Source organism: Mustela lutreola, chromosome 3 (assembly GCF_030435805.1).
Source record: "Mustela lutreola isolate mMusLut2 chromosome 3, mMusLut2.pri, whole genome shotgun sequence".
NCBI classification, from domain to species: domain Eukaryota; kingdom Metazoa; phylum Chordata; class Mammalia; order Carnivora; family Mustelidae; genus Mustela; species Mustela lutreola.
The window spans coordinates 135,976,197-136,000,095 of NC_081292.1; the positions used below are offsets into that span (position 1 = coordinate 135,976,197).

At 36.9% G+C, this 23,899-nt stretch overlaps 1 pseudogene; it reads left to right on the forward strand.

Moving 5' to 3' along the window:
- Nucleotides 1–3,360: 3,360 nt before the first annotated feature.
- LOC131827924 (stathmin-like) lies at nt 3,361–15,402 on the forward strand (annotated as a pseudogene).
- Nucleotides 15,403–23,899: the final 8,497 nt, after the last annotated feature.

Consider the following 23,899-nt stretch of genomic DNA (forward strand, 5'->3'; position numbering starts at 1 on the left):
TGGGTGTAGGTATGTGTCAGAATTTTCTCTACTTTGTTGTTACTGATCTTTCAAAGGAACAATAAATACACACACACACACACACACACACACACACATTCCTGTAGGCAACTGTTTTCAGCATTTCAGCATGAACACTGTCAGTACAGAGCAAAATGAAGGCCTGTGTATTAAAAAGTAAACAATGATGGAGAATACAATCTATGCAACTAGCTTTAGAAATGAAGTCAAAAAAAATTTTTTAAACCATAAAAACATTTATAGAGCTTTGGAGAAGCCCCTTCCTCTTTCTCCTAAGACCTAGCCATAAAAGGCCTCACTCTACCAAACTCCTGGGAAGAAGTAAAAACACATCTCCCTGTACTTCATTTCCAGCTATGGGACTGTAATCAGGATCATAAATGTCTTCATGATTGGGCAGCCAAGATAAATAACTGAAACTGTTATGTATTTAGTAACAGGTAGTGGTGGGGTCAGTGGTAAACTGAAGACTCCACACCTGAAAACCTTCTAATTAAAGAAACAGAGAAATAAATGAACAAAAGAGTAAAGAAATAAGGAAGGAAGGAAATAAGGGAGAAAGAAAGGAAGGAAGGAAGGAAGGAAGGAAGGAAGGCAGGCAGGCAACCAGACGTATTCACCAAACAAAACATACCAACATAGTAGACTCCGCTGTGGCTCCATCCATTTGTTCCCCAAGACTTCTCTACACTCCCTATATCCAAGTTTCTGATGCAGTTCTTATGGCCTGAGGTGGGGCTCCAACAGAACATGGCTTAATGAGGTTCTTGAGAACTGGAGTGATGATAAATAAGGTGACCGTCTTGGCCAGTACCCTGTCACCCCTTCCTTATCTCCTGAAACCCTGGAGAATTAGCCAAGCTACTTCTACTTTTGGTACTGTCTTTTGTTTCTGCCTAGGGCTTTTCTCTGGCCAAATGAAAGAAATAGCAATCTCACAGCATTTGCCCTTTTCTCTTGGTCTGAAAGCAAGCATAAAACCATTTTTGTGGCTTTTCTCACAGTTTTAATAGTTACAGATAAAATGTGATTTAAAGATAAAATGTTCTTACATAATGCATATGTATATCAAATCACCATAATGTACACTTTAAATACCTTAAAATTTTGTCAATTCTACTGTAATGAAGCTAAAAAAAATAAATGAATAAATCAAAATGTGACTAAAAAACCTGCTTGCTACATACTTAGTTTGTTTTTTTCTTATTTTTCTGCTTCAATGCTAATAGAAAAGATAAAAGAGGACAGAGATGGTTATGCAGTAAAATATGCCTTGTGTTTAGAAGAATCCTAAAGCATTTCATAAGAGCATATGGGGCATAGTCTCTTGGTGAGAAGCTAAATGGGGAAAGGGGTAGGTTTTGAGAAATGAAGGGAAACATTCCAACAATCTGAACCAGTCATAGGCTAAGACAGAAAATGGGTAAGAAAGGAAACAGCTGCCTTAGTGGCTTATAGGCTGACTCTTTCCCTACCTCTGTGCAACCTTTTCCCACTTGCTTCCACAGACTACATCAAAACATAGTGCGAAAATGAGCAATGAAAGTTTTGAAAAAGCAAGAGACAATCCTAGGCTGTGTAGCCATTCTCATGAATGCAAAGGAAATTAATTCATCCTCAGTTTGGCCAACATCCAGTGTTGGCGATACCAGCCAAGCAAATCGTTCAGTCTTTCACATGTTTTCAGGGCAGGCATGGCACAAACATGATAGCAATAACGTGAACTAAATATTTCCAAAGAAATGTCCATGGTTAGCCAATACTTGAGCATTGGTTTCATTCTACTTCCCATTTGAATCTAGAATTATACGACAACTGAAATTATACTATTAAAACAACTGAGAAGAATATCCGAATATTCACCAAACACAATGTGTTGTGTCAGTGACTGTGTGTGTGTGTGTGTGTGTGTGTGTTTATTCTGGCTGGTTTATGTTACTGAAGTCAAGCACATAACTTCTCTGTATTCCTTTAATAAATAGTTAAATAAAGAATTTAACTGAAGGCAAAAACTCTGTGAACAAATTAATCCAGAAAAATTAAAAGAAAGAGCAGAAGTTGGTCTGTATTCATTTTTGTAAAACTAACCAAAACATACTAAGTGGAATGTGTGACCTTCACTATTTCAACAGGAAAAAAGGAAGTCAACATCTCAGATTGACAATTTTTTTGGAAGCCTCTCTCAAGCAATTTTTAACTTGGTTGGTACAAATGTTTTCTGCCAATTAAAATTGTGCAATATTCTCATAGATTAAAATACCCTTGGCAACTACATCTCCTTGGAAAAAAATAAAATTAAAAGTTGGGTTTTTTAAGTGCTTAATTTAGGAATGTCTTAAGTAGGCCTAAACACTAAATATTCATTTTTAAAATAAAATAAACATTTTAAATTACTATTTTTAAGCACTGAAGATGAAGACCCAGAAATTTCTCCATTCTCATAACAAAACACGAAATAGTCCCTAATGGTTCGCTACATCATTTTACAAGTCTAAGAATTTCTAAAAATTATTAAAGTCATTTCCTGTTGATCTGCTGCAAGTTGGGTCTTTTGATATGCTATAGGTCCAAGGCATTGGAAACACAACGACGACAAAAAAAAGTCACTCTCATTAGGTAATACAATTTCATCATCAAGTGGCTATGTAAATAAAGCAAAGGACAAGGGATCTGAAAAATAGATCATTACATAAAAGGAAATCCACATGAACAATAAACAAATGAAAAAATGTAACAAAACTCATAACTCTTAAGAGTATGAGGCTCCGAGGCACCTGGGTGGCTCAATCAGTTAAGTGGCTGCCTTCGACTCAGGTCATGATATCACGGTCTTGGGATAGAGCCCTGAATCGGGATCCTTGCTCAGCAGGGAGCCTGCTTCTCCCCCTCCCTTTGCCTGCCTACAGCTCCCCCTGCTTGTGCTCTCTCTCTCTCTCTCTCTCTCTCACTCTCTTTCTCTCTATGTCAAAAAATAAGTAAAATCTTTAAAAAAAAATAGAGTATGAGGCTCTTAACTCAGATAATCTGGATTCAAGTCTAGGTTATCACTTCCTAGCTGAGTGATTTTGGACAAGTCATTGATCCTTATATGCCTTTTGATCTACAATGTAAGGATCAGATATTCTAACTCATAATTGTTATAGTATATCCACTCAATAAACATAGTTACTATTACTATTATCAGAAAATAGACTCAAACTCATTGGTAATCAGGAAACTATAAATTAAGATTTAATTTTACCATATTTGAGTGCTTAAATTTTATAAAGGAATCAATAGTATGCAGTGTTAGCAAGAAAGTGATGTAGTACCCACATATACAATCAGTAGAAATACATAATGGTTCTGTCCTTTCAGACAGCAATTCAGGATGAAGGAGGGAAGTTGGTTGTAGAAGAGAAGAAAGGCAAGTGCTTGTGCTCCTAAACTCATCTTACTAAAGGACATTTTTCATAATCATTATCATTTGTTATACCCTACTCCTTATAAATCATTTACCAGAAGTTGTTCATTTAGTTGTACTGTATTTGACAAACCAAAATAAGATCAAAAGAAACCAAATATACAAAAACACACTGTATTCATGTGAGAGCTCTTTTCTAATCCAATGACACAACACTTTTCTTTCCGTGAGTCCCTGTAGATCTTTAAATTGACTCTGTATTTAATAAAACAACCATGTAGTATCCACTCGCTCTTTATTATAAATAGTCCTTGATATATAATACCTAATCTAAATTTTTTTCTTCCTTTCTCTTCTTTTTCTCTTAGGAAATATTCTCGAGACTTCATTCTTCTAACCTGAATCAGACTAACTTCATACATTATGATTGGGAAATTCTCTTGGCCACAACCTTTTATAAAAATAAACAAAACATAAAATAATAAACTGTTAAGTAGTAGCCATGGCGTAGTGGAAAGAAAGCTAGTCCAATCAATAAGCCTGAGTTGTGCCATTTTGAGACATCAGGCAAGTTTCTTAACCTGGCTCAGACTCAATTTTCTCATCTGCAAAGCATAAGAATAATATGATTTCTTAAAAGCATAACATGGGAAAAAATATATCAACCCCAAACTGCCTTTTTGTAATATTTGAAACAACTTTCTCCTCTCAGTTTCTATGGCAACAGAGATATGACCTTGCAGAGGCCTCCCTTGATTTCACCCAAGTTCAGGAAGAACAAGATCTTCAGTAGATCGGTGCTATAATGGCATCCTCCAGTATTCACTTTCAGATCAATATTATAATTAAAGATTACCATCATTGTGGGAAAGGGTTAGGAGGGAAGGGACAGATGAGAGAGGGGAGAGGAAAATGATTTTTAAAGGGGATCAAAGTTCATTCCCTTCATTTGATTCTCAGAGAGAAACAAAGGGATTATAAAACATGACAGAGGAGGGCGCCTGGGTGGCTCAATGGGTTAAAGCCTCTGCCTTCAGCTCAGGTCATGATCCGGGGTCCTGGGATGAGCCCCACATTGGGCTCTTTGCTCAGCAGAGAGCCTTCTTCCTGCCTGCCTCTCTGCCTACTTGTGATCTCTCTCTCTCTCTCTGTCAAACAAATAACTTTTTTTCATTAAAAAATAAATAAATAAATAAATAAAGCCAGAGGGATCAATTCTCTCTTTACTGCCCCAAAGGGGAAGAGTAACATCGAGAAAGACCCAAGATGGATAATGGGGTGAAAGAAGCCCAGGAGGGGCAGATGGAAAGCAGCTCAGGCCTAAAACTATCTTTGACCTTAACCCAGCATAAAAATAATCCCTCAGATCTTGGATATGAGGAAATAAGAATGAAGCACGAGCAGGCACAGTGGCTGAGATTTCTTTTCTCTTATTCTTGACATTCTAAGCAAAGTCCTAAGCAACTCAAAGGGCATTTGAGATTTTGAGGTTGAGGATTTGGCTTTAACTTACTCAATAAAGGTTCAAGCTTTAAAGTCATGCAAGATCTGGAATTGGCTCCCTCCACTCTTTCCTCCTTGCTTCTTCCTTCCAACATGCACATGATAGTTCACTTCCACATACACTTCCTGTGATCATCTTTCACTCCTAACATGGGTTAGGACTCTGGAGACAAAGCCCAGAGGCCCAGTCTTTCATTCCTTGAGGCCTCTAGATGTAGGACAAACTGTTCTAACAGAGGTTGGGGCTCCAGAAACAGAGCTTTTGTTATTATTATTTTTTTAATCTCCGTGATCAATAGCACCTCTCTGGTAACTCTGAGTGTAATCAGAAACCCCAAAAAAACACTCCCTCTGGAATTATTGTTTCATTTGGGGCAATAAAACTGTTTATAAAGATTGCTAAGTTTCCAAAGGCTTATGTATCAAATCAGGAAGTCCTATAAGCACTTCGAAGTAAATGTTCTATAGAATTTCTGCATTCCCAAGGATTTATTCTGAGTAACTCTGGGGAACAGTATAGGAAGTACAGGGAGTGCTAATTTGGATCATTAAAAGTGATAAATGTCCACCATTACTTGCTGTCATGGGTTGATGCAATCTGAGAAAGTGTCCCAAAATAATAAATGCTGTTATTTAAAAATTAATTAGGTAATACATAACATTTTTACTTTTATATGTCTTAAGATCCAGAAATTGGTGATGCCCAGTTTAATGTCAACAGGGCAGAGTTAGCTGTAGGCAAATTTATGAACAAGAAAAGTTTTCTTTGGCCCCCTCCAAACATCACTTACTCTCTACTCTGTCACTTTGTGCAAAACCCTCAGCACTTAAATTTTTCTTAATGCCTCCTGGTGGGACAGATATTCCCATGTAGTGTCCTTCTCTGACTGGCCCAACCTAAGTAGGGCCTCATTACTTAGGTCTTTACCTCACAGTAACTTCTAGTCAAAACTTAACTTGTCATATATTCTACTCTTATTAGATTCTTTTTTTTTTAAGCTTAAAAAATTATTACTAGGAAGTTAAAGTCTGTTAAGCATTATTACTCATTGATTATAGCTGTATTATTAAACACTAATATATTAAAAAGAAATTCATAAAGTCCACAGTATTTTTCCACAAGCCCTTTGCCAGAGTTAGTGACGAAGCATTCATCTGCAGCACTCCCACTTCAAATGCCGCAAGCAAAGTTTCTGTCATGTTATCAAGACACAACGCCATGTTAGGGGTACACAGTAAAGCCACTATGAAATGATGCCTTAAACTCACTCTTTTCTTCAGTATAAACAGATGGAACATTTTATGGATGGAAATAAAGGATGACAGAAATATGGCATTACATCCTCCATTTTTTCTTCTCTTTGGCAAACGCTTAGGGATCCAGCCTTTTATCTGGGGACATCTTTGATGATAGTTAGCTAAAGGAACAAGAGTACTACTCCCTGAAGAAAGAAAGGACTTCATCAGGATGTCCAGACATAGGTCTTATGGTAATTTCAAGGGATAATCATAAAAGAGGTAACTATGCCTCACTCATATGGAAAGCTAAGTGGAAAAAAAATTCAGGATAGAAGGCCCATTTAAAAACAGAGTGTCTTTGACCAGGGGTGTTTTCATTACCATACATCTTGAGAAATAAGTTCAGCAATCGCGGCTCGAAGGTAAGTGGGTTTAATGGAAGCAAATAGTTTCTCAGTAAGTTACTCAGTTTCCCCCACTAACAATAAATTACATTATTCTGTAATTATTTCTTATTCCTTTCTTGTTTTGTTGCCTCTACACATAATATCTAAGGAAGAAATCAGACTCTCTTTTTACCCCCAGTTAATAAAATGAATTTCTCCTTGTTTTTAACATTTGGTAAGCTAAAAACAATCTTTCTCTTTAGAATGAATTTAGCCCCCATCCTCCCTCAATCACTGGAAATTAGATCATTGGAAATCCAGAGGTCTGGGTCCAAATCCAGAGTAAATAATCTTGACAAAATAAGTTCATATCTGTCAAAACATTCAGACCTTGTCAGTGAAGACTTTTTGCCTTGCACCATTTTCCTCACTGAGCACCAGAGGCATAGTGATCTTGGCCTGTGATAACTGAGTACCTTAAAAAAGTGAGATTATAAAAGTTATTTGCTGAATGCTAGGAAAGGAAAGACAATTCAGCAATAGTTGGAGACTTCAATATTCAAATTATAATAATGGATAGAGCACCTATGCAGATTAACAAGCAAATAAAAGAGTGGAACAACACTATAAATCAAATAAACTTAACAGATACCTATATGATACCTATATGACCTATATGTCATCCAACAATGACAGAATATACATTCTTCTTAAACACATGTGGAAGACAGGCTAGATCATATGCTAGTCCATAAAACAAATCTCAAAAATTTTAAAGGAGAGAAACAATACAGAGTGGGTTTTCCAATCAAAACAGGATGAAAGTAGAACAACAGAAAAAGATTAGGAAAATCTATGGAAATTAAGCAACATCCAAACAATCAATGGCTCAATGAAGAAATCAAATAAGAAAACAAAATATTTTGAGATAAAGGAAAATAAAGACACAGCATACAAAACATGTGGGATTTAGCTAAAGTAATGCTTACTGAAATTTTTATATCTGTAAATGCTTACTGTGTAGAAAGAAAAGGGGTGCCTGGGTGGCTCAGTCATTAAGTATCTTCCTATGGATCAGGTCATGATCCCAGAGTCCTGGGATCCAGCCCTGCATCAGGCTCCCTGCTTGGCGGGAAGCCTGCTTCTCCCTCTAACTCTGCCCCTGCTTGTGCTCCCTCTTTCACTATGTCTCTCTCTGTCAAATAAATAAATAAAATATTTTAAAAAGAAAGATCTCAAATAATACACCTAAACTTCCACCTTAAAACACTAGAAAAAGAGCAAAAAAAATCTAAAGGAAACAAAAAATTAAAGTTATTTTATTAATAAAAATTAGAGCAAGAATTAATGAAATAAGGAATACAAAAACAATATTGAAAAATCAATAAAAACAAAATCTAGTTCTTTATAAAGATTAACAATTTTGACAAATCTATAGATAGATCAACCAAGAAAAAAAATAGAGAAACTCAAAATACTAGAGTCAGAAATAAAATAGAGGCTATTACTACCAAACTTATAGGGAAAAAAGAATATTATAAAGGAATACCCTGGGGCGCCTGGGTGGCTCAGTCCATGAAACATCTGCCTTCAGCTCAGGGTCCTGAGATTGAGCCCTGCATTGGGCTCTTAGCTCAGCTGGGAGCCTGCTTCTCTGTTTGCCTTCCCTGACTCGTTCTCTTTCTCTCTCTCTCTTCTCACTACCAAATAAATCAATAAAATCTTTAAAAATAAATAAATAAAGGAATACCATGAACAACTGTATGCCAATAACTTAGATAATCTAGATGAAATAACAAAGTTCTAGGAACACACAAACTACTGAATTGACTCAAGAAGAAATAGACAATCTCAAAAGATCTTTAAGATAACAAATTATGAACCAAAACCTACCTAAGGAAAGCCAAGCCCAGATGGCTTCACTCGGGAATTATACCAAAGAATTAATATGAATTCTTCACAAATTCTTCCAAAAAATGTAAGAGGAGAGGACACTTCCTAACTCATCACTCTGTGTTACCCTGATGACAAAATCAGACAGACCTCACAAGAAAAAAAAAAAAAACTACAGACCAGTATCTCTTATGAATATGGATAAAAATATCCCCAACAAAATACTAGCAAATTGAATACTTATATACCATGAACAACTGGGATTTACCCCAGGAATGCGAGGTTAGTTTAACATCTGAAAAATCAATTAATGTAATATGTCATTTCAATAAAATGAAAAATAAAAATCACATGATTATCTCAACAGACACAAGAAGAGCATCTGAAAAGTCCAGTAACTTTCATGATAAAGACACAAGTCAAATAAGGAATACAAGGGAACTTCCTCAACTTGATAAAAGTCATCTTTAAAAAACATATAGTTAATACCATAGTTAAGGGTAAAAGACTAGATACCCTAACCCATAGTTAAGGGTGAAGGACATCTAGTCTTTCTTTTTGCTTGATCAGTAACAGGACGAAAATGGCCTTCTTTCAGCACTTTTGTTCAACATTGTACTGGAGGTTCAACCCAGGGCAGTTTAGGCCAAAAAAAGAAACAAAATATATCCAGGTTAGAAAAGAGGAAGTTAAAACTATCTCCAATCACAGACTGCATGATTCTATATACATGAAATCATAAGGAATGCACTAAAAAATGATTAAAACTAAAAGAAATGGAAAACACTATGTAGATTCCTCAAAAAGTTTAAAATAGAGCTATGCTATGACCCAGCAACTGCACTACTGGGTATTTACCCCAAAGATACAATTGTAGTGACCCAAAGGGGGACCTGCACCCCAATATTTATAGCAGCTACATCCACAATAGCCAAACTATGGAAAGAGCCCACATTTTCATTAATAGATGAATGGATAAAGAAGATGTAGTATATAAATATATATACAATGGAATATTATAGAGCTATTAGAAAAATGAAATCTTGCCATTTGCAATTACGGGAATGGAACTAGATGGTATTATGCTAAGTAAAATAAGTCAATCAGAGAAAGACAATTATATGATCTCACCGATATGTGGAATTTAAGAAATAAAACAGAGGATCTATAGGGGAAGGAGGAAAAAATAAAACAAGATGAAACCATAGAGGGAAACAAACATAGAGACTCTTAATAATAAGAAACAAACTGAGGGTTGTTGGAGGAGAGGGGGTGGAGGCATGGGGTAACTGGTTGATGAACAACATTAAGGAGGGCATGTGAAATAATGAGCACTGGGTGCTATATAATGAGCATTGAGGAATCACAGGCCTGTACCTTTGAAACCAATTATACATCACATGTTAATCAATCAAATTTAAATTTAAAAATCTTTAAAAAACTGAGTTCAGCAAGTGTTCAGGATATAAAGACAATATACAAAAATCAATTATAATGGAAAAAAAAATCCATGATCGTGGGTTAGAAGACTTAACATGGCAATATACTGCAAACTGATCTACAAATTCAACACAATGTTTTTGAGAATTTCAGCTAACTTCTTTGTAGAAACTGACAGACTGATTTTAAAATTCACACATAATTATATGGGACCCAGAATAGACAAAACAATTTTGAAAAAGAGGAACAAAGTAGGAAGACTTATACTTCCTGATTTTTTTTTTTAAGATTTTATTTATTTGTCAGAGACAGAGGGAGAGAGAGCGAGCAAGCACAGGCAGACAGAGAGGCAGGCAGAGGCAGAGGGAGAAGCAGCCTCTCTGCCGAGCAAGGAGCCTGATGTGGGACTCGATCCCAGGACCCTGGGATCATGACCTGAGCTGAAAGCAGCTGCTTAACCAACTGAGCCACCCAGGCGTCCCTATACTTCCTGATTTTAAAACTTACTACAAGGCAATGGTACTTGTGTGGTACTTGCAAAAGGATAAACAGATAGATGAATGAAATAGAATTAAGAGTTAAGAAATAAAATCACGTGTCTGTGGCCAACTGATCTTTCACAAGGGCACCAAGACCACTTAATAGCTAGATTTCAACAAATGGAGCTGGAATTACTGGATAGCCACATGCAAAACATAGGACCTTTGCCCTACATATACATAAAAATTAGCTCAAAATGGATAAACAACATAATTACAAAATTATAAAACTTAAAAAGAAAACAAAGGATAAGTCCCCTTGGGTTTGGAGAAGATTCTTGGCTATGACAAGCAACAAGCAACAACAAAAAAAAATAGATACACTAAATTTCTTCAAAATCAGAAATGTCTGTGCTCCCAAGGATACTACCAACAAAGTAAAATGCCAACCCACAAGATGGACAAAAAAATAAATCATATATATGATAAGGGACTTGTATCCAAAGTATACATGGGGCATCTGGGTGGCTCAGTTGGTTAAACATCTGCCTTCAGCTCAGGCCATGATCACAGGGTACTGGGATCAAGTCCCAAACTGGGCTCCCTGCTCAGTAGGAAGCCTGCTTCTCTCTCCCTCTGTCCCCTCACTCATGCTCCCTCTCACTCACTCTCTCAAATAAATAAATAAAATCTTTAAAACAAACAAACAAACAAAAAACAAAGTATACAAAAAAATCATTTAAAACTCAATACTAGAGGGCGCCTGGGTGGCTCAGTGGGTTAAGCCGCTGCCTTCGGCTCAGGTCATGATCTCAGGGTCCTGGGATCGAGTCCCGCATCGGGCTATCTGCTCAGCAGGGAGTCTGCTTCCTCCTCTCTCTCTCTCTGCCTTCCTCTCTGCCTACTTGTGATCTCTGTCTGTCAAATAAATAAATAAAATCTTAAAAAAAAAAAACTCAATACTAGAGATATAAGCCATTAAAAAAAAAGGAGATGAAATGTTTAAATAAACATTTCTCCAAGGAAAATATACAAGCTTATAAAAAGATGCTCAACATCATTAGTTATCAGAGAAATATAAATTGAAACCATGAAATAGTACTTCATACCTACTAGAACATTAAATCAAAAGCCAGACAGTAAGAAGCATTGACAAGGATGTGGAAAAATCAGAACTCTCATACACTGCTGGTAAGAATATAAAATGGTACAGCCACTTTGGAATAGCAGTTCCTCAAACATTTAAATGCAGAGTAACCATATGATGCAGTAATTCCATTTCTTATATATACACAAAAGAATTGGAAGTAATTGTAAACAAATACTTAAGCAATACTGTTCACTATAGGAAGAGGTAGAAATAACCCACAAGTCCAATTTATGAATTGATAAACAAAATGTGGTATATCCATACAATGGAAATATTATTCAACCATATTAAGTAGCAAACTACTGATACATGCTACAATGTGGATAAATCTTGAAAACATTATGCTAAGTAGAAGAATCCAGTTACAAAAGACCGCATATTACTCCATTTACATAAAATATCCAGAACTGACAAATCTATAGAGATCAAAAGATTAGCCGTTGCCTAGGGCTAAAGAGGGAGTGAAGGGAAACAGGTAGGGAGAGTAATACCTAAAGTGGGTGGAGTTTCTTTCTGAGGTGATAAAAATGCTCTAAAATCTACTATTGTGGCTATAGCATTTATCTGTGAGTGGACTAAAATCTACTGAACTGCACAATGTAATGGGTGAATTGTATGTAAATGGTTTTTTTTTTAAGATTTTATTAATTTGGGACGCCTGGGTGGCTCAGTTGGTTGGACGACTGCCTTCGGCTCAGGTCATGATCCTGGAGTCCCAGGATCGAGTCCCACATCGGACTCCCAGCTCCATGGGGAGTCTGCTTCTCTCTCTGACCTTCTCCTCATTCATGCTCTCTCTCACTGTCTCTCTCTCAAGTAAATAAATAAAATCTTTAAAAAAAATAAAAAATAAATTAAAAAAAGATTTTATTAATTTATTTGACAGACAAGAGATCACAAGTAGGCAGACAGGCAGGCAGAGACAGAGAAAGGAGGAAGCAGGCTCTCGGTTGAGTCAGTTGAGCAGAGAGCCGGATGCAGGGCTCGATTCCAGGACCCTGGGATCATGACCTGAGCTGAAGGCAGAGGCTTTAACCCACTGAGCCACCCAGGTGCCCTGTAAATGATATTTCAATAAAGATCCTTTAAAAAAAGCATTGTTCTGGCTTGCAAAACAAAAGTTACTGCCTCCAAACACAAAACAAAACAAAACAAAATCCACAAAATAAACGTCATATTTATTTCATATATTGTTAAATTTAATACTAATAACAATTTAAGGACCCAGAACAATTTGTAGGTTAGATTGTCTCATTTCAAAGTAGTCCTCTAGTAAGTACAATGATTCTTTAGAAATCAGAACTAAACATAATTTCAAAAACAAAACTATAAAAATCATTTACATCCTGTTCACTGCACAGATATTACATTTAATGAGACATGTGGGTACACTTAAGAATGTTTCATACGATCTAGAGAATGATTTCCAAAAGTTACGTGTTGCACACTAACAAACTCTCAAAATATCCCTGCTTTTACCATGTCTTTCACTACATGCACATGCCCAGACACTGTGTTTGTCAGTAAAAAAACCATTACTAATTTCAATGTTATTCCTCTTGACTCAAAACGTTTTGGTAAAGACTCTTAGCTCTAGATTTCTCTTCTGGGTTTTGATTATATTCTTTATTTGTCATCTTTCAGCACAGCAAGGCTTATGCTTTCAGGTAAGAAATAAGGAAAATGTGAACAGATAAACCACTATAATGTGGATTGAACAGATGAAACACTACAATCTGGATTGGCTCATTTTCAAGCAAATGTCTTTATGAAGATAAAATGGCTTTATGTCAAGAAAGAAGGGTTAAAAGTGCCATTTATGCATTCCTGAAGTGAGATTGGTATCATACATAAAATTATTCCTCTTGAGATAAAATTGTAGCTAGTAAGTATTTTAAATTTGGCCAATCATCAACATAGAAAGCTTAGGGACACTTTGGAGACAGATTATCCAAGGTTTGGATCCCTGGTCTTTCATTTATTGGCTGGATGATCTTGAGGCAGTTGCCCAAATTCAATTCTCTTATTCACATAAAAGAGGATAATAAATTATGCATACATCATAGCATTATAGGGGAAAAAACGACTATGTCTAACAAAAGTAGGCATTCAAAAAACTGTTCTACCTTACTATTCTGGAATCTCATTTAAAATAGCAGTATCCATAATGGCACCATTGGCCATTCAAGAAATATTACTAATAATCCCTAATAACTAAAAAGATTTATTCTCTGTTCTAAATACCAGAGATAGGTCAGACACTACTGGAAGACTACAAAATACCCTCTCCCTACTGCCTCATACTCTCTAGTCTTCATAATATCTAATGAAATAGTTCCAATATTGCTTAGTATGAAAACTGAGAAGTACAGACTCCAGAAGAAACCATGAAGAAACCTCCAGAAGAGGGCAATCAAAAATAAATAGGCAATAGGCCCTCACGTTCACTAACAGTAGAATAACTCTGGTCATTTCTTCCTCTCTGGTATGGCATTGCATCTCAGATTGCCTTATATCACAGGGATGTTGTAAAGACTCTAAAGACCTAAAAAAAACTTATAATATGATTATAGGCACCAAATGCCAAATGAACGAAAGAATGAAGCATAAAAGAACTAAAGGAATGGAAGGAACAAACTAAAGATGAAGTTATCTTCAGCTGTAGAATAAAAGAAAAAAAACTTCGGTAAGGTCAAGAAAACATGTTAAGTAGAATAGTTAAGAGACGCCTTCTAAATGTCTCTAAGTATCAGATGTGATTTTATTTCTTTCAATTTGCATTTCTTTATTATTCCTCACTTTCCTTCACAAATCAACACTTGTCAAATTATACTGTACCTATAACGGAAGGGCACAGACATAGTGATAGAAATTTTCTAATGGGGTAAGGTGCAGAAGATAGACTCTGTCCTTTTCCAGATCCTTTCAAAGTTAACTTTAAAAGAACTGGTATCAGGAAGAGCTGGGGATTCATTTAGTTAAGTCAATTTCTAAAGCAATTTGGAAATGAACCACATGGAGGAGAAAGGAATTTGCTTGTTTGTGTTTATATTTTCCTTCCTTCAGAATAAGAGTATATACCTCCTACTACTGGAGGAAGGAAACAGATAATTTTGAAGGCATCTTTATATATTTATGAAATGAACTATGGTATATCCTTAATCAATACATCAGAATCTACACAGAGTTCAAAAACCACATCATATTTTCAGTTTTTAAAACTGTGATTAAAAAAGTACCTAACATAAAATTTACCATCTTGGAGAATATGGCCAGGTGGCTCAGACTGAGCATGGTTTTCCTTAACACTGGCTTCTGTAGAACCCACTGCCAGTCTCTTGTCTGCTATTCACAGTGGCTGCTTCTGATACCCCAGGGAAAAAACTGGAGAAACATGACTCAGGCCAAGCTTTTGGGTTGATTCTCAGCCCTCAACCAAAAGAACTCATCCCAGAATTCCCCCTTTCCCCTCCAAAGAAGAAGGATCTTTCTCTAGAGGAAATTTGGAAGAAATCAAAAGCTGCAGAAGAAAAAAACAAGTCCCATAAAGCGGAGGTCTTGAAGCAGCTTGCTGAGAAATGACAGCATGAGAAAGAAGTGCTTCAAAAAGCAACAGAAGAAAAGAACAACTTCAGTAGAATGGCAGAAGAAAAACTGACTCACAAAATGAAGGCCAACAAAGAGAATCAGGAGGCATAAATGGCTGCCAAACTGGAGCGCTTCTGAGAGAAGGACAAGTACATGGAAGAAGTGTGGGCAAACAAAGAATCCAAAGATCCTATTGATAAAATGACACTAATTTGTTCTGAGAACCGACTTTCTCCACTTCCTTTCCCCAAATATCCAAAGACTATACTGGTCAGCGTCATTTTACATTTGCCCTCCTGACAAATATTCTATAAGCTGATGTAGGACTGTATGGGTAGATCTAGACAGTATGATGTTGTTTTATGGGCTAAAGGGGAAAAACTGAATGTTGCATTTTTTCTAAATGTAGTTACTTTAGAAACTAACTACTTTCTTGTTTCTAAAGTAACTACTTTTCTTGTTGCATCTCTTTTCTACTTTAGTACACTTGGAATCCTGGGTTAGCGGCTAATACCATACTAGCTCTGTGAAAACATGTTTGATGTTTGTGAAAAGAGTGTATAGTGGCTTCTTTTAAACTGTTAGATGCTGAATATCTGCTCATTTTAAACCCCAATCTATCCAGATCTTACCAGATGCTACTGTACTTGAATAATTAATAAAACTGCATGGTACTATTAAAAAAAATAATTCATCATCTTAACCATTTTTAAATATATAGTTCAGTAGTTTTAAGTATATGCATATTGTTGTAAAACAGGTATCTAGAACTTTTTCATCTTGCAAAACTGAAACTCTATAGCCATTAAATAACTCCTATTTCCTCCACCCTAGCCCCCTGATGACCCCCACTCTACTTTCTGTTTCTATGAATTCTATTATTTTAGATACCTCATATAGAAGGAACTGATTTTATGTGTCTTTTTGTGACTGGCTTATCCCACTTAACATAATGTCCTTAAGGTCCATCATATTGTAGCATGTGAAAAAAATGTAAAAAGGATCCCCTTGCTCTTTAAGGCTGAGTAATGTTCCATTGTATGTATATACCACATTTTGTTTATCCATTCTTCTGTTGATAAACATTGGGTTGCTTCTACTCTTAGGTACTGTGAATAGTTCTGCTGTGAACATGGAAATGTAAATACCTCTTGAATAGCTGCTTTGAATTCTTTTGGATATACAGCCAAAAGTAGGATTATTGGCTCATATGGCAGTTCTGTTTTTAACTTTTGAGTAACTGCCATACTGTTTTCCACAGCAGTTGCATCGTTTTACAATCCCATAGTGTACAAGGGTTCCAATTTCTCCACATATTCAACCAACATTAATTACTCCCTGTGTTATTTTAATAGTAGGCACGTTAATGAGTACAAGGTAATAAGTCATTATGGTTTTGATTTGCATTTTTCAGATAATTACTAATGTTGACCATCTTTTCAAATGGTTGTTGGTCATTTGTATTTCTTCTTTAGAAAATGTCTATTCAAGGCCTTTGCTTATTTTTAATCAGGTCATTTTTTGTTTTTGTTGAGTTGTAGCAATTCTTCACTTATTCTGGATATATTAATGACTTATCACATACGTAATTTGCAAATATTTTCTCTCATTCTGCAAATATTTTCTCTCATTTTCGTTTGCCATTTCATTCTGTTGATTGAGCCCCTGATACCCAAAAGTATTTTGGCTTAATGTAGTCATATTTTTTTTTCCATTTTGCTTGTGTTTTCTGTGTTTTTGATGTCATATTCCAAGAAAACACTATCAAACTCTACATGATGAATTTTTCCCTCTTTGTTTTCTTGTAGGAGTTTTATAGTCTTAGATCTTTAAGATGTCGTTAATCTAGTTTAATTTTTGTATATGGTAAAAGATAAGGGGCCCACTTAACTCTTGCGTACATATACCCAGTTTTACCAAAAATATTTGTGGAGGAGTTTCCTCCCCACACACACTGGGTAGTCTTGGCATGCTTTGCAAAGAACATTTGACTATATAGGTAAGAATTTACTTCTGGGCTCTCTATTCCATTGATGTAGTTGACTGTCTTTATAAAAATGCCACACTGATTTGATTACTGTGGCTTTGTGATATGTTTTAAGGAAAGGTGAATTGGGGGAATCGAAGGGGAGATGAACCATGGGAGACTGAGGACAGAAACAAGCTGAGGGTTTTAGAGGGGAGGGAGGTAGAGAGATGGATGAGCCTGGTAGTGCGTATTAAGGAGGGCATGTATTGCATGGAGCACTGGTTGGGGTACATAAACAATGAACCTTGGAACACTGAAAAAATAAAATAAAGTTTTTAAAAAATAAACAAAAAAATAAAATAAAATCAAGACCTATGAGTCCTCCAACCTTTTTTTTTTTAAATCTCAAAGTTGTTTTGGCTATTCAAAGTCCATTGAGAATCCATTAAAATCTTAGGATAAATTTTTGTATTTCTTCAAAAAATTCTGTTGGAATTTTGATAGAGATTGCATTGAACAAGTAGATCAGTTTTAGTACGGACATGTAGTATGGACATGTTAACAATATTAAATCTTCCAATCCATGAGGATGAGATGTCTTTCCATTTATTTGTGTTCTTTTAAATTTCTTTTAGCAGTGTTTTGTGGTTTTCACTGTACAAGTCTTTCACCTCCTTGGTTAGATTTATTCCTAAGTATTTTATTCTTTTTGATGCTATTGTAAATATAATTGTTTTCTTATTTTCCTTTTTTTTTGAACTCTTCATTTTTAAATCTGATAGATTTTTAAATAATTTGCCATTAACTGTCTTCCTTCTTTGCCATGATTCTTTTTTATAGTAATTCCACTTATTCATGAGGCAGAACAGGATGCTAGGGTATGTGTTCCTCTGATGTGTACCCATTTCACTGTCAGTATTCTCCATGTTTCCAACTACAGTAACTTCAGTACTTCAGGAGAACAGAATCAAAACACAGAGTCAATCAACATAGTAACATAGGAGGCTCCTAAGATTTGTTCCTCCCATAGATATACCAAATATACAGTTACACATGGAGGAATTCCTCGTGAAAAAGATCCAGAAACCAGCTGAGTTACTTCAGAGAAAATACACTGAAATGGGCAGGAAAGGCTGAGACACTCTTTTGTCATAAAACCCATGCCATATGATCAGAATGCAACTCCCAACTGCCAAATTCTTCTTGAGGAGGAAAGGGAGTTGGGACCCATATCTAACACTCCAGTCTTTCAAGACTCCCACATTTAAGACAGGTTCCCAAACACCTAGTTCTGAAAGTCAGTGAGGTTTTCATCCATAAGACTCACAAGAATTATATCAAACAGAAAACCAGTTCTTAACTGGCTATCTCGGTGAAGGTACAACATAGAGGAAACAGGCAAAAAATATCCATCTCCCATTTTTTTTTTCCCTGAAAGGACTTTATCTGTACATGTCAAAAGCTGCTGCCTGAATGTCAGCAGGCACCAACGGGCTCTGATCCTCCTCACAGACTAGGAAAGTTGGCACACATTTCCCCCATCTTCTTCCTCAGGCCTACTCCAAGTCAACAGTGATTCCCTGAAAGAAGCTTGTATATACATCTGTACCTCATTTTTTGCTGCTGATGATGAAGGAATGGGTCTCTGGACTGCCTGGCTCTGACAGCCAATGGAGTTTCCATTCATGAGTTCCACAGGGATACAGCAAATAAAGAGGCAAATGTTAACTAGCTATCATCCCAGAGCTCAACATAAAAAAAGCAGGCAAAAATGCCCACGTTCCAGTCTTTCTCTGAAAGGGATTTACTTGCATATTTTGAGATCTGCTGCTTGAGGGCCAGGTTTCTAATTTAGCATGTCTCTTGTGGCTGGCAGCCATCATCTCCAGATACTGGGAAAACCAACAGATACCTCCCGTCTTCTCTCTCCAGCCTGCTCCAAGTAACTCACCAGTGTATCTCCCTGGATGAAGCTTGTATACATGTCTGCACTCCAACTTTCACAGCTGTCTCCAGGGATAGATTCACAATAACCTCGCTCTCATAGCCAGTGGGGCTACCTTTCGCCAAGTCCCACAGAAGTATAGGAAATAAAAAAGAGGTTTTAACTGACTATCCCTCCAGGGCTCAACACAGAAGAAGCAGGCAAAAATGCTGCTCTCCAAGTTTTCCTTGAAAGGGATATAGCTGCAAACCTTAAAAGCTCATGACTCAGGCTTCTAATTTTAATACATATCTAGGTCCTGACTGTGAAAAAAATACATACTTTCTCAGTTTCGGCCTGAGATTCCAGCTTCTAATCAATCTACATCTAGGTCCCAACTGTAATCCTTCCTTTTGGAACACTGATGGCCTTTCCCACCGGGAGCCGCTAAAACAAAGAAAGTATATTGGTGAATCACAAATGTTTGAGAGAAAACCAAGAGCTTGGCTGGGCTGATTTAACAAGGTTGATATCCTACATGAGATATTATGTCAAGAGTGCAAGAGATGTTGCCAAAAATAGTCTCTATTTTCCTATAGCCCAATGTGAAGGTATCTGAGGTCATAACATAATGAGCCCCTTCATGTCATCTCACCAACCTCAATCATTTTTTTTTTCAGCTGGTATTTACTTAATGCTTTATATTTGTCAGTTATATGATCAACCAGGAAACATGAATAAATTGACCATCAAATTTTTAAGTAATCTAAAATAAAAAATTGTATGCCTAGCTCTGTTAGATATTCTAAGTGGGAGATACAAAGGCCATGTAAGATTTGGCCCTGAAATATCTTTGAACATACAGATATATATATGTAGGTCTGTATAAGGTTAGTAGAATCTTGTAGAATACAATCTAAGGCAATATATAATCTAAGGCAATATATAATTCAGAAAATGCATACCATGAGAAATAAGAGTTATGATTTTTGAACACCTTCACAGATTGTGATTGTGTGAGGACTAAAAGTTCTACTTTGGTGACTACCAAAATTCTACTTTAACCAGTGAAGAAATTTGACTTTTTTGAGTGAAATAAGTCAAGCAGAGAGAGTCAATTATCATATGATTTCACTAACTTGTGGAGCATAAGTAATAACACAGAAGATATTGGAAGATGGAGAGGAGAAGTGAGTTGAGAAATCAGAGGGAGAGACTGTGGACTTTAAGAAATAAACTGCGGTTTTTGTGGGGATGGAGGTGGGAGATTGGGTGAGCCTGGTGGTGGGTATTATGGAGGGCATGTATTACATGGAGCACTGGGTGTGGTGCATAAACAACAAACTTTGGAACACTGAAATAAAATAAAATATTTTTTTAAAAATAGTGCAACAGGTGGCTCTTTTATGTAATATACAGAAACCAACAGAGTCTAAGGAAATGAAGAACAGAAAAAAAACGTACCAAACAATAGTACAAGATAAAACTCCAGAAACAGACTTTAATGATATGAATATAAGTGATTAACCAGATAAGGAGTTCAAAATACTGGTCATAAAGCTGCTCACTTCATTCAGAAGAACAATTCAGTGAAAATTTTGACAAATAGAAAATATAACAGTGTCAATCAAAAATCACAGAGCTGAAGAACATGATAACTGACCTGAAAATTTCAACAGAGGGACCCAAAAGCAGAGTAGATGAAGCATAAAATAGATTAACAGGGGCACCTGGGTGGCTCAGTGGGTTACACATCTGCCTTGGGCTCAGGTCATGATTTCAAGGTCCTAGGATCAAGCCCCAGCATTGGGCGCTCTGCTCAGCAGGGAGCCTGCTTCCTCCTCTCTCTCTCTGCCTACCTCTCTGCCTACTTGCGATCTCTCCTTCTCTCTCTGTCAAATAAATAAAATCTTAAAAAAAAAAAAATGAGGGAGGAGTCAAGATAGCGGAGAAGTAGCAGGCTGAGACTACATCAGGTAGCAGGAGATCAGCTAGATAGCTTATCTAAACATTGCAAACACCTACAAATCCAATGAGAGACTGAAGAGAAGAAGAACAGCAATTCTAGAAACAGAAAATCAACCACTTTCTGAAAGGTAGGACTGGCGGAGAAGTGAATCCAAAGCGACGGGAAAATAGACCAGCCTCTCCCGGCCAGCAGCGGAGCAATGGAGCACAAAATCAGGACTTTTAAAAGTCTGTTCCGCTGAGGGACATCGCTCCAGAGGCTAAGCCGGGGTGAAGCCCAAGCGGGGTCAGCATGGCCCCAGGTCCCGCAGGGTCACAGAAGGATCTGGAGTGTCTGAGTGTCACAGACCTTGCAGGTATTAGAACGGGGAAGCCGGCTACACAGACAGAGCCGAGGAGTAAGCTCTCAGCTCAGGGTTACTTTGAACTGGTCGCAGACTGGGTGAGCTCGGAGCGTGGCCGGAGGCCAGGGAGATGGGAGTTATTGGGTGCTATTCTCTGAGGGTGCACTGAGGAGTGGGGTCCTGGGCTCTCGGCTCCTCTGGGCCGGAGACTAGGAGGCCGCCATTTTGATTCCTGTCCTCCAGAATTCTACAGAAAGCGTTCAGGGAACAAAAGCTCCTGAAAGCAAACCCAAGCTGATTACTCAGCCCAGCCCCTGATAAAGGTGGTGCAACTCCACCTGGGACAAAGACACTTGAGAGTCACTACAATAGGCCCCTCCCCCAGATGATAAACAAGAAATCCAGCCAGGACCAAGTTCACCTACCAAGGAATGCAGGTTCAATACCAAGGACAGCAGAAGAATTCCAGAGGAGGAGAAAGCAAAGAACTAAACTCATGGCTTTCTCCCCATGATTCACTAGTCTTGCAGTTAATTTAATTTGGTTTTGTTTTTTCAACTTTTTTTTCTTCTGCTAAATATTTTTAACTTTCACCCTTTTCTTTTTTAATGTTTTTTAACTAGTTTATCTAATATACATATTTTATCATTTTTGTATTTTTTCTTTATTTGTTTTCTTTTTTTAATTGTTTCTTTTTTTTTTTCTGAACCTCTTTTCATCCCCTTTCTCCCCCCCAAGATTTGGAGTGTCTTCTGATTTGGTTAAAGCATATGTTCCTGGGGTCTTTGCCACCTTTTTAGTATTTTACTTGCTCCATCATATACTCTTATCTGGACAAAATGACAAGGCAGAAAAATTCACCACAAAAAAAAAGAACAAGAGGCAGTACTGAAGGCTAGGGACCTAATCAATACAGACATTGGTAATATGTCAGATCTAGAATTCAGAATGACAATTCTCAAGGTTCTAGCTGGGCTCAAAAAAGGCACAGAAGATATTAGAGAAACCCTCTCGGGAGATATAAAAGCCCTTTCTGGAGAAATAAAAGAACTAAAATCTAACCAAGTTGAAATTTTAAAAAAAAGCTATTAATGAGGTGCAATCAAAAATGGAGGATCTCACTGCTAGGATAAATGAGGCAGAAGAAAGAATTAGCGATACAGAAGACCAAATGACAGAGAATAAAGAAGCTGAGCAAAAGAGGAACAAACAGCTACTGGACCATGAGGGGAGAATTCGAGAGATAAGTGACACCAAAAGACAAAACAACATTAGAATAATTGGTATTCCAGAAGAAGAAGAGAGAGAGAGAGTGGAGCAGAAGGTATATTGGAGAGAATGATTGGAGAGAATTTCCCTAATATGGCAAAGGGAACAAACATCAAAATCTAGGAGGCGCAGAGAACCCCCCTCAAAATCAACAAGAATAGGTAGACACTCTGTCACCTAATACTAAAATTTACAAGTCTTAGTGACAAAGAGAAAATCCTGAAAGCAGCCCAGGAAAAGAAGCCTGTAACATATAATGGTAAAAATATTAGACTGGCAGCAGACTTATCCACAGAGACCTGGCAGGCCAGAAAGAACTGGCATGATATATTCAGAGCACTAAACGAGAAAAACATGCAGCCAAGAATACTATATCCAGCTAGACTATCTTTGAAAATAGAAGGAGAGATAAAAAGCTTCTACAACAAACAAAAACTGAAAGGATTTGCAAACACCAAACTAGCTCTACAGGAAATATTGAAAGGGGTCCTCTAAGCAAAAAGAGAGCCTAAAAGTAGTAGATCAGAAAGGAACAGAGACAATATACAGTAACAGTCACCTTACAGGCAATACAATGGCACTAAACTCATATCTTTCATTAGTTACCCTGAATGTTAGTGGGCTAAATGCCCCAATCAAAAGACACAGGGTATCAGAATGGATAAAAAAACAAAACCCATCTATATGTTGCCTACAAGAAACTCATTTCAGACCCAAAGACACCTCCAGATTTAAAGTGAGGGGGTGGAAAAGAATTTACCATGCTAATAGACATCAGAAAAAAGCAGGAGTGGCAATCCTTATATCAGATCAATTAGATTTTAAGCCAAAGACTATAATAAGAGATGAGGAAGGACACTACATCATACTCAAAGGATCTGTCCAACAAGAAGATCTAACAATTTTAAATATCTATGCCCTTAACATGGGAGCAGCCAACAATATAAACCAATTAATAACAAAATCAAAGAAACACATAAACAATAATACAATAATAGTAGGGGACTTTAACACTCCCCTCACTGAAATGGAGAGATCATGCAAGCAAAAATCAACAAGGAAATAAAGGCCTTAAATGACACACTGGACCAGATGGACATCACAGATATACTCAGAACATTTCATCCCAAAGCAACAGAGTACACTTTCTTCTCTGGTGCACATGGAACATTCTCCAGAATAGATCACATCCTGGGTCATAAATCAGGTCTCAACCAGAATCAAAAGACTGGGATAATTCCCTGCATATTTTCAGACCACAATGCTCTGAAGCTAGAACTCAATCACAAGAGGAAATTTGGAAAGAACTCAAATACATGGAGA